Source organism: Coturnix japonica, chromosome 5 (assembly GCF_054131305.1).
Source record: "Coturnix japonica strain WE chromosome 5, WE-NBRP24, whole genome shotgun sequence".
NCBI classification, from domain to species: domain Eukaryota; kingdom Metazoa; phylum Chordata; class Aves; order Galliformes; family Phasianidae; genus Coturnix; species Coturnix japonica.
In genome coordinates, this window is record NC_140667.1 from 43,253,132 (window position 1) to 43,269,118 (window position 15,987).

The 15,987-nt window shown below is 41.9% G+C and overlaps 1 protein-coding gene across 2 annotated transcripts in view; it reads right to left on the reverse strand.

Moving 5' to 3' along the window:
- Nucleotides 1–1,909, reverse strand: part of BTBD7 (BTB domain containing 7) — a 53,151-nt gene extending 51,242 nt beyond the window's left edge. For both annotated transcript variants that reach the window (XM_015865242.3, XM_015865241.3), the window contains exon 1: nt 1,776–1,909. The gene's annotated coding sequence lies outside the window, so the exon portion shown is untranslated. The remainder of the gene's footprint in view (nt 1–1,775) is intronic.
- Between the last annotated feature and the right edge of the window lie 14,078 nt (nt 1,910–15,987).

Genomic DNA, 15,987 nt, shown 5'->3' on the forward strand with positions numbered 1-15,987 from the left:
AGAACTATGAAGAAAACTCCCCTCACGTTATTAGGAGAAAAGGATTAAGAAACCAGCAGTTACAATAATGCCACAAAAAGCTAATCAAGATGACTCGTGTCTGTGCTCCTTTTATGCTTAAACACACAAAATTAGATCAGAGAATCAACCCCATTCATACACTGGCTAAGGCTGAAAGCAAGAAAAACAATGGTTAGTGCAGCTGAGCCAGAACACAAAGGATTCAATACTTTCTTCCCCCTGAACCTACAAAGAGAAACAAATACCAGCTGTACATCTGATGTGAAACATCCACCTCTATTTCTGTGATCACCTGAATGCAGTTCAGCTGTGGAAGTCTAACTAATCTGAACAAAAACAGGCAGCAACTGGCAGCTTAATACCGTAACTGAAGACACAAGCCTTATTCACCAAGATTAACATGTAAGCACGAACTGATACAAAGTTTATACAAAGTAACTTGGTGCAGCAAAGTAACAAGTTCTTACATGGGTCACTTACATTGTGGTTGATCAACGAAGACAACATGAAGTTATTCTGTGAATGGGGAGAACATCACAAGCCATACCTTCACAGTACGTTATCTTCATTTTAAACTATACAGTCAACAGAGCCTGCATGCTACTAAATGAGAAACACTTGGTTCTGCACCCAAGAGGAGAGCAGGAAGAAGGAAAACATTTGTCCTGCTTTCTTAAAATCAAAAGGCTCAAGTAGAGAGGGATCTAAACAGGAATCCCCCTCCTCACAAAAAGCAGCATAATGACAGAGAAATGGAGAAGGTAGGCTAAGGTTTACATATGAAGCAACATAGAAGACTCAGAAGAACAGTCCTCCTCTATATCTTTCAGACAGTGCAGGTGAAGCTTTAAGTCATTGAGCTGCTCAGAGCCTCAACAAAGTTACAAGCACTGAAGTTTCTACATCCAAGATTCTATTTTTATTCTCCCCAATTCTACAAGAAAGCACAGCATGCAGTATGTGGTAAAACCTGAGGTGACCGCATCTCAACAGTGCATCCGCCAAACACATCAGATGTGTGTATTATGTTACACCAGTTTGGAGCAGAACCTCATACAACACTGGGGCTAAATTCTCACACGAAGTAAACGCATAAATCATGGCCTGAATGAACACTCCGTGACCTTTCCGCTGTATTTCACGCTAACACTTCACTTGTGTGTCCTCTTTCACCGGGTGGCCTCCGAAGGGATATTGCAGGCGAGCAAGCAGAAGCACGAACCGACACAGGACCGTATCCCACTCGCAGCAGGAATATTCCAGAGGCACAGCATACAGAGCCCTGCAAGTTCCCTCAGAAACAACAGAGGGACGCGGTGCGCTCCCCAAACCTGCCCGTGAGCGACGAGCTGAGCCGGGAGCAGCACTAGGGAAACTCCGGCACAGTCTGGGGTCCGCTGTGGCACGGCTGCTGCCCGACCCAGCTCCGCACCCCCACGGCGACAGCAGAGCAGCTCAGGAGCGGCCTTAGGGCCGGACCCTCGCGCTCCAGCCCAGTGCTACCCCCGGGCCGAGCCCGCCCCGCTCTCCCAGCTACGGGCAGGGCCGCTCCCCGCACGGCGGGGACCCCCCGGGCCCGCACAGCGCGACGAGCAGCCCCAGGGGTACACAGACCGTGGCCGGAGCGCGGCGCTACGTCCCGGCCCCGGGAGCCCCGTGAGCCCCGGCGGAGGGTGCTCGGCGATCTCACCCCCCTCCCTTCACGCACCGTGACACCGAGCTCGGCCCTCCTCCCTGCCCGCCTTACACCTCACCTCCGGCAGCCGTTGGCGGCCGCCATCCTCCCCGCTCAGCGCCACCCGCTCCCTCCCGGCCCCGCTCCGGCCGCCGCCATTTTGATTCACAGCCCCTGCCTCGGCCGGGCAGGGGGAGCGGGAACGGCGCATGCGCGGCAGCGCTGCGGAGTCCGGGTCACGTGGTCCGCGGTAGGGGTGGGAGCAAGTGGGTGGAGCTGTGATGGCGGAGGGTGTTGAGTTTAGCTGTGGTGTGAAAGGGAGAGCAATGATGGCCCGTGGTACTGTCTGCTGATGGGGATGGTACGTCTGGGGCATGCGTACAGGTGTAGCTTGGATTGTGTGGCAGGTTTCATGGTTGTACGCAGGTACACCAGTGCGGGTGCTTTATCAGCACACGTTCTTTGTCCTCAAGCCTTCCTTAAGCTGCTTATATCAAGTGTGAGCTTTGCTCCTCGTGCTTCCAAACTGCTGGGAGCTCATTAAGGGCAGGCAGGCCACAGATTCCAGCTTGATTTTTCATGCTTAAGCTTATAATAACCCAGAAATAAGCGTGCACTGTTTTCCCTCTTCACAGAATCACTGAATGGCCTGTGTTGGAGGGGACCTCAAGGACCATGAAGCTCCAACCCTCTTCCTTCTTCCTTCCAGCATTGTGAATTAGCATTTTACACACCCGAGTGACACTAAGTGTTAGTAGTGAAAGGGTTTGTAGCTTTTCTCCACCACAGGCAGTAATGCTACTATTGCTACACTTGATTGATATAAAGGTGCATGTGGACCATTGTGTTCAAAACATACCAACCACTCTTCCTGTAAGATCACTGTTTTCTGAATCAGAGAAAGTGACTAGTAATAAATGCCAAAGAAACCGCTCGAGTAAATCGAACCACTTTTGTTCTCTAGATCTACTCAGTACCATACATCTGTATACGAGAGGGTCTGAGATAACAATTTCACGTACAGGTAAAAAATGTGATTGATTCTCATGGCTGATAACATGCAGCAAGCTGGAAGCTACATCTATGATCATTCTTGGTTGATAAGAGCGAGCTCTGACTGATTACATGCCCTCCTGCCTTTACTGGTCTTCCATTTTTGAAGTGGAACCTTCCTCCCAGTTGGCATCTCTCTGTCCTCCAACCACTCTGTAATTAGCTTTCCTAAATGCAGCAGACCTCTCTAACTACCACTTTGCATAACATTCCAGGCTACCAAATGGCTTACCAAGAAACTAAATAAAAAAACAACTTCTGATACATTTGGCCATTCTGTAGACTGTTCTCTGACTGGATTCCATTCCAAAAGTGGAGGAGAAACAGTTAGTTGGGCCAGTGGTTATTATCTTGCTTTCCTTGGTTGTTTAACCATCTTAGTTAATTATATGTTATCTGATACACTAGCATCTGAGATACACAGCTTTTGGCTTCTCTATATTCACAGTACTGGAGGGAGCTGGGGATTTTTTAGAGTACCAATTTGATAAAATTCACACTCTGAATGTTATGCTTGTAGATGTTCAGAGGAGACTATATCCAGTACATTAAAAGCCAACTTGTCTGTGGTTGCCATTGTTGTCTGAAGAGCTAATCAGATTCACTGGCAGGCAGGGCTCAGTTTCTTCCAGCTATTGCCTGCTACAGCCTTCTCCTCTTCAATTCTTTTTCTTAAGCCTGCCCTAACCCACTTTCCCATTTCCTGCTGTTTGGTACCACAGTACTGAATACCACATTACTCAGTGCTTAATGTAGCTCTATTCTGCACTGGTTGGATTCCTGTAGAAATGTGGCATATGATCGTATGCTTTTCTGTGCATATATATAGTTTTAGTGCTTGTTGATCAATTTCTCATTTGGGTCCTTATAAATGCTACAACTACAGAAAAGTCTTCATTTGTTTTAACCTTCAAAGAAAACAACTGAGAGACACAGATCTATATGAAACTAAACTGCAGTAGTTTTAGGACATGTGGAATTGCTAACTTCCATCTGTGAGACAATGCTTCTCAAAATTATCCATTATTTATAATATCTTTGTTACAACTTTCACAGGGTTTTACTGAGATCAGAACAGAAGTAAGAACTAATGGAAGTTAGGATAGTAAAATTCAGGTCACAAAGCCTTTAGACTGAGAGAATATACCCTCAGCAATATACCAGCTTGGTTTTCAGGTGATATGGACTATTAGATCTATAACTAGATAAAAACAAGAATCCATTTTTCCTTATAGCAAGCCTGGCACATAATCTTACAAACAGTGAAAATGAGAAGGGAAGGAAAAGAAAACTTGCAGGCTGAATGCTTGCTTTGTTGGCATTTTTTATTATTCTAATATATAAAAACAAACAAACAAACCAAAACCCAAAACAGCAGAATGTAGTCAAAATGGCTTGTTAGATTAGAGTGCCAAGACCTTGCTCTGCAGTGATTATCCTTGCTAAAGTAAGCTTCTTTGCTTATATCTCAGCAACAAATGGTGTGTTGGTTAACAGGTTGGGGTGACATCTGGCAGGTTGGAAGTGAGGAAGGCCACCTCCTGCTTTTGCTCCAGACTTTTTAAAGCACTGAGGTCACCCCTTGCCTGCAGTGCAGTGTCTGTCTCTGGAGGACTATGTGGTCTCGTGCAGTAGGCAGCTGTGAAGCAGGCCAAAAGTAAGCTGATCAGATCCCTCTGCCATGTGGGATCTTGGAGTCAGACTGTAAAACACTGAGATCAAAATCTTGCTGTGGAAGAGTGGGAAATGGAAGCTAACTGGTTTTATTTGCAGGTAAATATGTTTTCTGAGATGAGAGCGTAAGAGTTTCACACCACCTGACATACACCCCCAGAGCATGTGCATATTGAACACACATCACCTCCCCGATCACATAATTGTAATCTTCATACAGTGCTTTCAGAAGTAAATTGATCTTCAGTTTTCTTTGTGACTGAGAGATGTTCATTTTGTCTGATTTAATATAATTTCTTAATGTCCTAATAAGCAAAGCCTCATGCATGCCTTAGATATTGTGAAATGGCATCTTCTCTTTAAACAAACAAAGCAGAGATTTAGGTACTGTCTGAGCTACGCAACGGTTCTCAGTCCCTCCGCTCATTTTAGATGATGTAATGCTTTATTCATTCTTTTGCAAGGTCTTCTGTGAAATAGTTGGTGATGGAAATCACTGTATGTGCACATTACATTTTATCTCCAAAATCAAGTATGTTGGTTGGAAAAATTGATTATATGCCACCACTTGTTAAAAATAAAAGCAACCCAAATGTCTGTTGTGGTTCATTTACTCTTCATTTGCACTAGGAGAAGCTCAAGCTTTGAAATACCCCCTGGATATTTGTCAGAGTTTACTGAAGAGGAAACAGTTGGCAAAAAAAATAGTTCATTTCCACTGATTCATTTCTCGTCCGTGGTTCATTTCTTAGACTTTTGGATGCTTCATTCTCTTTTCATTCCAAATGTGCATGTCTACTGATTATCATTATTAATGATGTATTTGTATTGCTGTGTTGTGTGGATGCCCTAATCAAATCTAGGGTCCCACAAAGCTGAATGGCAAGCCAAACTCAAGTTCCAGTACATGCTCTAGAGAGTTTGCAAATGAACTGTAAGGTATCATTGTACAGTGTACAGAAATGCTCTTGCAAACCACTGAGAGAACTGGATGTGCATAATGTTCAGTGATAGCTGGGGTCACACCCCACACTGCAGAAGTTATAGCTGATTGCCTAACAGAGAATTGCCAGCTGTGTTATTTGAGAATGCAATTTTGTTTTTCTGAAAGCAACACCTTTTTATTCACGACCATCTGAAGTGTAACTACTGAGTTTTACAGATCAAGTCCTTAAGGTCCAATTTATCATTACTTTTTCCAGTGTTTCTACACCAATTTCAATTTTATGGTGCTCAGGGCAGTAAATCAAAGCTAAAGAAAAGGTTACAATAATTTTACTGCTATCTGTTTATTGCTGTATAATTCACTGTAACTACATCCTCAAGGGCTGAAGAATAGATTGGAAATTGATGCTTATTATGCTAAGCAAGCTTCCTTTTTGTCAGTGATGAATGATGAGATTCTACAAATATATAGATGTGGATTATTACTAGCTCTTTAATTTTATTCTTTTTCTGTTTTCCTTCTTACTATCTGAACATTCATCAATACCTACTTTAAAATTTGCTAGTAGGGTATTCACCATACTCACACACATTGCTCATGATATATCATCCTACAGCCTCTCTCATAAAAGATTTGCTAGGGGGTACAGAGCCACCCTGCACTTCTAAGAAGCCTGGTGAGTTTGATGAGGTGAAATAGTGGCATCCAAACTATCATTGTGACAGAGGTGGTAAATAGGGCCTCTCTGGGGCAGGTGGCAGAAAATAAGGGTATAGCACAGGGCTCTGAAGAGACACGAGGAGAAGACATGACATCAGACTCCTGTGTTCGTGTGATAATGCTCTTTGCAGTTTGTCAGTGGAGAGAAAGATGCCAAACCTAACCCACTGCAGATGAACTCAATTGCTTGCTTTGGCTGCAGATGATGCCTTGTGCCACCTGCAGCTTCCAAGTTCTGCAATGTGCTGAGCAAAAGTCAACATGTGGACAACACTTTTTTTCTTATGTACAGCCCTGACTTATACCCAGAACAGGTCTCTCCTATAAGCCTATAAATCTGGTTGGACCCTGCAATGACCCAGTTGGATCTGGATGGCATATAATGTGGTTGCCTATGTTAAAAATAAATAATCATGGGAATCTAGGTGCAGCTTTTGAAGTTATACAGCATCAGCTGAATATATAGCACAGGCTGGAATCTGTGCTTAACATATTGGTAAACTAATTGAAGGAAGTTCATGCTTGTAAGGATGATATTAGATGAGCACTGAGAATACATCATACAATATGGAAGAAATGATGACATGTATGTAAAGTCTGTTCTTTGGATTCCAGTTGATATAGCCCTCCTGAGATCTTGTTTGATCAATGATGGACCAATGTTGCAAAGTTATTATTACTGCTTTTTCTACTGCCTTAGCAACAAAACCTGGATTGTGAAGGTAGCGTCAAGCTGTGCTTTGTCTGGACAAGACAGAGAGTCTGGTTTATGAAAAAAAATGTACTGTTAGAAACAAACTGAAACAATCTGTCATCATCGGTGAAAAGGCAGCACTAACAACACCTTCAGATGCTGGAAGGCTTTGGCATATCAAGTGAGATCAACAGGAAAAGTAGTTAGTGCTCAGGAGAGACAGCCCTGAAAGAAGCAGTCACTGTGATGGAGAACTCCAGTCCTTCCTAAGGAGAGTAGCACACTCTGAAGGATTGCTCACAAACAGCAGAATTTTCCTAGTGCCACGTCTAAATCTCCCTTTCTGTAATTTAGATTTACTACTCATTGTTCTGTCAGCAGAGAGCACAGGGGGACGGATTATTCCCTCAGTCTCTGCACCACCTTTCATGGGGTGAGTCTTGGAAGACAGTCACCTTCTGCCTCAGTTCTTTTTTTATGTGAAACAATCCTGATTTCTTCAGTGTTGATGATGGATTCATTCACTGTGGATGTGTTCTTTAGTTCTTGATCATTCTCCTCACATATTTTTGTTGTCTTCCTGTTTAGTTCACACCATTCTTCAAGTAGATTCCCGAACTGAAAGCCGCACTGTAGCACAAGTGTTACCATTACCATGTACTGGTGGTGATTCCTTCAAGTACTTTACAGACGATGCATTTGTGTTTAAATCTCAACACATTTTTCTCCAGCAGTGTAATATTGGCCATCATTACTTTTTGTTTACTGCATCTCTCACACTGTCTTCTGTCCTTTGCTATTTGTTTGTATTTCTTCTTCTTTATGCTGAATTGCCTGTGGCTGAGGCAAGTTGCCTTCTTGTTACATGTATCTCCCTGTCTTGCTCTATTTTGCTACTGTGCCATTCATACTGTTCCTCTGAAAAGGTACCAATTTTCTGAGATTCCTTTTCCTCTTAGGCATATTTTCCATGGGATCCCTGAGTTGGTTGGACTTTGGGAAAGCAGAATTAATTAACTTCATTTTACTGTTCTTCCTTTCCTTCGTGAAAAACAGGAACACTTATTTCATAGCCTCATCCACCTTTCCCCTCTACATTCTCAACTGGTTCCTTCCTGTTTCCTGGAATTAAATGGAAGAATGAGCTCCCTTCTAGCTGTATTCTCAATAAACACATCACTAGTGCATTCCAAGACTTAGCTGGACAATCTGTTCAGTATCTTTTTTGTCTACTATATGTACAGATGGCAAAGTCTCTGTTATTTCCAAATGTGGAGCTTTGGCAATTCTGGTAGTTGCTCTCAAGAAGCTTTGTTACCACAATCTTTCCTGCTTAGTGTCCCTGTGACACCACTCTTGTCCATTTTTCCTTCTTGATCATTGCCTGTATATTAGCATTCTGGTAACACAGTAACTCTCAGCTGTGCTAATTGAGCTGTAAGTCAATTATTGTATTTAAGATTCCTACGGTTTATCATTTATTTCCTCCACCTCTTGCATTAATGTATGAATATTTGGAGTGTTAAGGGAATTAACTCACTGGACCATCCTCCTTCTGATACTTTAACCAAAGCAAAGGCACTGTCTCCCATTCTGTCCAAGATTAACAGAACACTTATCCAATAGCTTGTAGAAAATTGTTCCAGTTCTTAGAGAACCAAAGTCCCTCTGCAGCTACAATTTACACAGATGAATACACATCCAAGATGTATCTCTCACTTCCTTGACCTGAATTCATAACTGGAAAAAGAAAAATGACTATGAGCTGAATCCTCTGCTGCCTCACCCTTGCTCTTTGCACTTTGCAATTGTATCTATCCATTCAGACTTTCTCCTAGCACTACCCTCGGCACTCATGGTTGAAGAGCATGAGGAAACAACCAGTGAACTGGCAAGGATCTGCCTTCTCTTTCCAAGAGTTTGAAAGCACTTCTCTTGGGAGACTGGGACACAACAGGACAGTGTGGGTCTGACCAGTGGAGGAGAAGTCACTACCACTTTTTGTTTCCTCCCTGGTTGTTGTGTGTCTGTCATCTTTTGAGGATTGCAGTTATCCTTCCTTCACCATCAGTGCTAAATCCTTGCTTGCTGCCTAGAACCTAGTTCTCCAAACTCAAAAGCATCTGGCATCTTAGAAGAGTGGCTAACTCACCCCAGCTGATGATGCTTCTGCACGCAACTGCAGCTGGCCTGCTTTCCTCATTATGCTGCCTTTTTGAAGGAGAATTTGAGAAGGAAAATAAATTAATTAGGAATTCCTGTCCTGAGGTACTCCAAAACTATGCAAGAAAGCTATGAGACATTGGATGAGGATTTTTGCTTCAGAAGACCTCTGACTGTGATTGTCCCACAGCTGCTACTGGCCAGTGTTTTGTTATAGGACAGTAGTGATGCTGATGTTGCTAGAGAGATCTATAATTCCACTGAGCCATGTAAGAATAGACAAAATGTTATTAACAGGTTTTCATTAACAATTAATAGCTCATGAAGACTGATGACTCCTACTGTGAGACCCAAGCTAACATCAAAAGTGGGAGCAAAGTTTCCTCTTGGGAGAGAAAAAGGGGAAAAAATAAATAGAATACCACACAAATATTGGCACTTTTCAATCTGTTGCCATTTTTCAATATAAAGATGAGATCTGAGAAGGTTATGTACTTTTTTTTTGCTGTAGCAATGTCCTATTGTCTTCATAGGATGAATCCTGGCTATGAGAAACTGTACCACCAGGTTGCCACAGCCATGGATTAGAATTTGCTCTACTGGCATGCCTGTGTACATAGAATATGGGGTATGCGTATGTCCTATGCAAACCATTCAGGTTAGCGGGAGCTACAGCAATTACTTAATGAGGTTTCTGCCTTGGAAGCCCCTTTTAAATAGTTCTAAGTTGTGTCAGATGTAGTTCTATGTTGACTGAAAGAATTCAAGTTCTTTTGGATATATGGTATAAGTACAGATCTAACAGATAAAGTCTACCCTGAATGCAGCAAACTTAAATTGATAGAACCTCACTGTTGTTTAAATTAATAATTTCTTGAAAATCTGGTTCTGCTAATGTTTCAAGCTTTTGACTCCACCTCACTTTTGCCTTTGAAGTTAACATTCAGTGCATGCTGATCTTTGTTTTCTCTCAAACACTTTCATCCTCTGCCTTAAGCCATCCTATGTACATGGGAGGAGATCCGTGCAAATGACTATTTTCAAATCCCTCCTTAAAACTGACCTTTGTTATATATCAGCCATGGTATGCTGGTATTGCTTTCTGTGCTGCATGTGTCAGTTTCCTCATTCCTCTTCATTTTTCCTATCACAGGTACATTTATTATTGCCTCAGCCTTTCTTGTTCTAAAGAAAAATGAACAAACAAAAAAGGGATCCTGATGCACCAGATGATGAGACTGGCTTTGCTTAGAGCTAATCTTTTCTTCAAGCAGCTGTTGCAAGTGGTGTTTTGGGATAGATATTGATAGGCCTCTCAGGTTCTCTTGGGACAGTGGCTCCACCATTTACTGAAGAACAGAAAGGAACTGATGTCAGTTTCTGGTAGTTTTTCTGGTGTCTGATTGTCTCTTCACTTTCCAAAGCATTATTTTATTAGTATAGATATATGTATATGATATATGTATAGATAGTATTTAATGTGACATAATATCTCTTGGTGGTTCAGACCCTGCTGAATTAAACCTGGGGAGATCGGTCTAGGGTTAGGCATTGCATTTCTTTGCTGCACAAAGGAGGCGTGTTGTAGGTGGTTAGCAGGGATTGGGGCTGTGTCATTACATTCCTATGGGCAGAATTCACCTTCAGTCTGTAATTCTTAGTGACCAAACTTTGGACATTAAAATGAGCATTGCAGGAAGAAGACAAAAATGCTAAAGATCACCTAGAAAAATTGGTGACCTGGCTCTGTGCTGGGTCTTAGAATAGCATCAATCCCCAGAATTGAGTGTGGTAATTACTTTGTGATGCCTATTTGCAACAGAAGAATAAGCCAAAAAGTTATGTGTTGTGGGGGATCTGATGGAAAAAAAGAAACAGTAAGTGCAATATTTTAAAAGCAAGAAGAGCACTTTTATCCAAATTGGACAAATAAGAGTATTAAGCCTTGCTTACTTTTGAAAAAATGCCTCTGACTAATGACTACCAGCCATAGGGATTCTCTTGTCCAAAATACAGTTTGTTGAGCAGTCATACCAATTGGCTGTCTCCTCCCTCTGTCTGTGTTGGCCCAGTGCCACTGTCTTCAGTTGTACGATGTCAGCTCATACCGGCTGAGGCTCCAGACCATCATCTGCTTATTCATCAGATTCCAAGGGAAAAAATATAAATAGCACTTAGCTCTCTTACAGCTCCCTACAGAAAAGTGGAGGAGTCTCATCTCCATTTAAATAGGAGATAAAAGCTAAATGCAATATATATAAAATCTTGAAATTTTGGTGATGAAAAACTGCTTTTGTTCCTCTGAAAAAGATGGAATGTAGTCACTGACTGGTAGATATATGATAAATGCCCTGATTGAAATGAAGGTCCTTTATTAAAAGTAGAATATTTTTCCAGCGGAATTTCAATGCTTTTGAAGAATTGTTTCTCCCAGTTTTAGCAATATATTGGATAACTTTGTGATAATAAAGAGAGGTAGCAGACAGTTTGGGTCCTTAGTGTGTACAGGAATATCTGGTGGAAGAGCTTACTGAATTTTCAGCCTTCTTCAAAAGTAGTTTCTTTTAATGAAAAAGCTACAGCCAGAAACAGAGCAGCATTTGCTGTAATTACCTCTGTGCTGACCCAGAAGCCACATTCACACTCCTGCCTGTGAAACTGCCTGCCAGTTCTTCAGTGCCTCTGAGAGCAGACTTACTGCACCAGATCATTCCTAGGATCAGACTTTGAACTGGGATTTTGCTGGCATTCGGGTGTGCCAAGGCAGTGGGAGGAATACCAGACATCAAGAGATCTTTGCATTCCAGCTTTTCCTTCAGATGACTGTATGATTTGACCTCCCGGAACAAACATGTTGTGTACTGTATGTCAGAAAAAGCATGGCAGAGAGTATTTCCGTCCCTGGTTGCAGGAAGGTTTATGTTGCTTTTCATGCTACTTACTAGGGAGGGAAAAACATATAACAAAACAGATTTAGGTAAGCATGAGTCTGCTTTTTGCTGTGCAATGATTTAGTGCCATCTACAGTGGGAAATGTGTCTTGAAGACCAAAAATCATCAGGGGTTTAAGTTGCAAGGAAAGCAAAGCTGTGTAAGCAAAAAATTACCTTAGGATTATTAAACAAAGACAGTATGAAAAGCTAATGATGATGATGGTGATGATGAAGCATTGGAGCAGTGTGCCCATGAAAGTGGTGCAGTTGCTGTGCCTGAAGGTATTCAAGGGATGAGTGGATGAGGCACCAAGGGACATGATTTCCTGATGGGACTCTGTAGGCCTTGATCCTGTGTAAGCACTGCTCAGCAACAACTGAAATACTGGTATATCATCAACACTGTTTTGTCAAAAATTCAAAACAGAACTGCAGAGAACAACCAAATTTAATGAACTGCAGGGAACAACCAAATTTAATGAGCTCTTCTAGTTAAAATCTGGAATGAGCCTTGGCTCTGCAGACCCCAGGTGGCAGTATCAGTACTGAAAAGCCCAGGTTGTGGCTCAAAGAGATCCAGGTGATCCATGTGCAGTGACATTATGCCCTCAAGTTGCAACAGGGGAGATTTAGGTTGGATGTTAGGAAATACTTCTCTGAAAGAGCAATCAGGTGCTGGAATGGGCTGCCCAGGGAGGTGGTGGAGTCACAGACGCTGGGGGTGCTCAAGAAACATGTAGATGCTGTACTGAAGGACATGATTCAGTGAGAAATACTGGTGATAAGCTGATGGTTGGACTGGATAACCTTAGAGGACTTTTCCAACCTTGATGAGTCTATCTTTCTATGATTCTATGCTTAGGTAGTTTGGCAGTCAGTGTGGCCAAGTAACATTGCTGCATTCCTAAAAACACTTCCAGCATTTTTCCCAGACATCCTTCTAAGAGCCTCTGTAGATTAAACACGAGTTTCAGTGAATCTCGGAATGAAAAGATCATGAATTCATGAAAAAATGCATCTAGGTTGAATCTTGCCTAGAAATAAACTTCAGAATAGTTCCTATTTGCAAACTGGAGCATTTGTTGTTCTGTATTTGAAGAAGTAACTAAGAGGAAAATCAACACCCGCTCCTCTATATTTTTATTCTTATTTTTACTGATCTGCAGTTTATGGAAAAAATAGAATATTGTTGGCAGCAGACACATTTATAAGTATCAGATGAATTAGATTTTATCGAGGTCAGATGTTATGATGTGACTTAGTGGTAGAAATAGGATTGATTTTGTTCCACTTACAAATCTCGCAGTAAGAAAGCTGCAGCTTTAGAATTCAGCCCTGCTGTAATTTTTCTCATTTAATCAAATTAAAGCAAGCAAACAAAAAACACCAAAAATCCCACCAACATAATTACGATTCCTTCTATTTAAAATTGGATGTTTTAAGTTTCATCATTTAATCAGTTTTTACTGATGAAAACTCACCATGAGTACAACTGTTCTAAATCTACGTTGCTGTAAAACACCTATTTTGAATTCATTGGTTTTTTGAAGCATCTTTAATATATTGTCACAGCAGTAGTTCAGGAACTAGTTCAGAGCAATTGAAATGTTTTCATCTGTGAAACAGCTAAGACAGAAATAGGCTTTCAAATACAGTAGGAGGGATTTTATTTGGGAGAATCTTACTAAAGATAGATAAACCAAAAATAAACAAAAACCAACCTAAAACTATAATGGATATTAAGAAATCTCTCTCCAATGAGGTCATTCCTCATTATATTTTGCAAGGAGTGACAAACCTGCTGTCCTGCCGATTGGTGATAAGAAGTCCTGAAGACTACTTTTCCAGTTAAATTTCAACATGGGTTGTAATTCTGCACCCAGTCTAATAAGGCACTTTACCTGTTGAAAGGGGTAGCAACATGTTGTGATTGCATGCTACAGTGATGTGATTGCCCATGCAATGTAGCAGGGCAGGGAGAAGGGACAGACTGGGAGGCAGTGGTGCTGATTTTAGCTCAGAATGATCCATTTTCTGCCTCTTTCATAGGGTTCACCTCCAAGGTTGGGGAATCTATCTGATCCGATTGTGTCATGATTTCCTGCAAGCAATAATAAATCTTCATTCTCTTTAAAATAAGGATTTCAGTTTCAGTGTGCAAGGCAGTTATAAATTCTCTGTGCAGCAGGTTTTCTTCCCTCAAATGATATTCTGAAACTGAGTGCAGTGGAAAATACAAATAAGCATTAACATCCTGCACACCTGCTTCAGTTTTTTCAATAAAATAAACACAGGGCTTCACACTGACGTAAAACTGTTCAAACAGCTTTATGCAGTTATCTGTAGCTTTCCCAGTAGCAGAGGAGGGAGAAAATGAACTACAGCACCAGAGTGTTAGTGCTGTACTGTGGGTGTCTTGTGGGGAAGCACTTTTGTGGCACACTGATGGGGATAGTACCACCTGTGCTTTGACCTCCCAGCTACATGTCAGGAAATGATCCTGGTTAGTGAACATGAAAGAAGGAACCTCATTAACTCCAAATTGAATGATCCCGATGGTTGCAGTCTAAAGAGCAAATATTTTTAAAATATGGAAGGAGCAAGGAGCTGTCCTGTGGGACCAGAATAATAGGGATTTTTTAAGGTTGTAGAGAAGAAGAGGGCTGCTGAGTAATCTGAGCCAGTCAGAAGAGCCTGGAAGTCCTTCTGCTCCTGAAGGTAGAAATAACAAACTTAAGAATGGCAAAAAGCTTTACAAACTAGAGTTCAGAAGCTGCATGTATATGCTATATGGAGCTCTGGCAATGCAAGCAGGATTACAGTGAGCCTGGAGCAGTATGCAGCCAATGAGACCTAGATGAAAAGGAGAAAGGTCAGTGCTGAGACAAGAACAGCTGAGTATTTTTTAGGGAAAGCCTGATAAATGCTATTCACTGTTATGTAAAAACATACAGGCTGGCTGTAACTGCCAGGATGCGGTGCTATGGTGCACAGAGGTCTATGATAGTGGCAAGATTGGCTTGGACTCTACAGCTGAGCAGTCTGAAGGTTAGATAGAAAAATAGGATGTCTCATCTTCTAGCAAACCTGCAGAGATCTGGAAGACAATTGCCAAGTTTGGTAGGGTCAAGTAATTCTGGTGAGGTTTGTGCAGGTAGATAGCTGGAAGATGAAAGGAGAATCTCAGTTTATATAGATTCTTATCACAGCTAGAGAGGAGTGCACTTTCCATGTAGAAAATATGAACCCCAAGCAAGCAGAAGAACCTGACAACTGCTATTTAAAAAAAGTTGAGAGTGTATACCTAGCACAACCTCTTCATGTTAGAGGAAATGTCTTAGGAGTTTTGATTGATTTGGGCTATTTATTGCATGTTTGTCTGATATTGCCACGGCTGTTGACTTGGTCTTTTGCTCCCTAACTACTTTACACATGCCTCTCAGATATTTATTTATAGAAAATTCTCTACTTGTTTTGCTCAGGAAAGACACTTAGTGAATGGGCAGGATTAACAGGAATAAAACCTTTTGTCTCTTCCTCCATAAAACTTGAACAAGAAAATGTACCTAGATAACAAAACCCCAGAACTGATAATATTCACACCAGCCATGTCTGCTCAATCAGGGAGCCAGTGTTGTTTGTTTGTGTAGACTGACAACTCTTTGCTCTTCACACCTTCCTAACACATTCTGCATGTTGTCAAAAAACTCAAGCTGAGGCTTTCACCACCACCACCGCGCTTCTGGCTGCCTTGGAAGTGAGCTTGGAGGATATATTATGGTGAAAACCTGGCGAAGGATGACAGTTGTCTGCTGCAAGCTTTGGAATCACAGAATCACAGAATTGTAGGGGTTGGAAGGGACCTCTAGAGATCATTGAGTCCAACCCCCCTGCCAAAGCAGGCTCCCTACACCATGTCACACAGGTAGGCGTCCAGGCGGGTCTTGAATATCTCCAGAGAAGGAGACTCCACCACCCCCATGGGCAGCCTGTTCCAATGCTCCATCACCCTCACTGTAAAGAAGTTCTTCCGCACATTCATGCGGAACTTCCTATGCTGTACTTTCATCCCATTACCCCTAGTCCTGTCCCCATGCACTACTGAAAA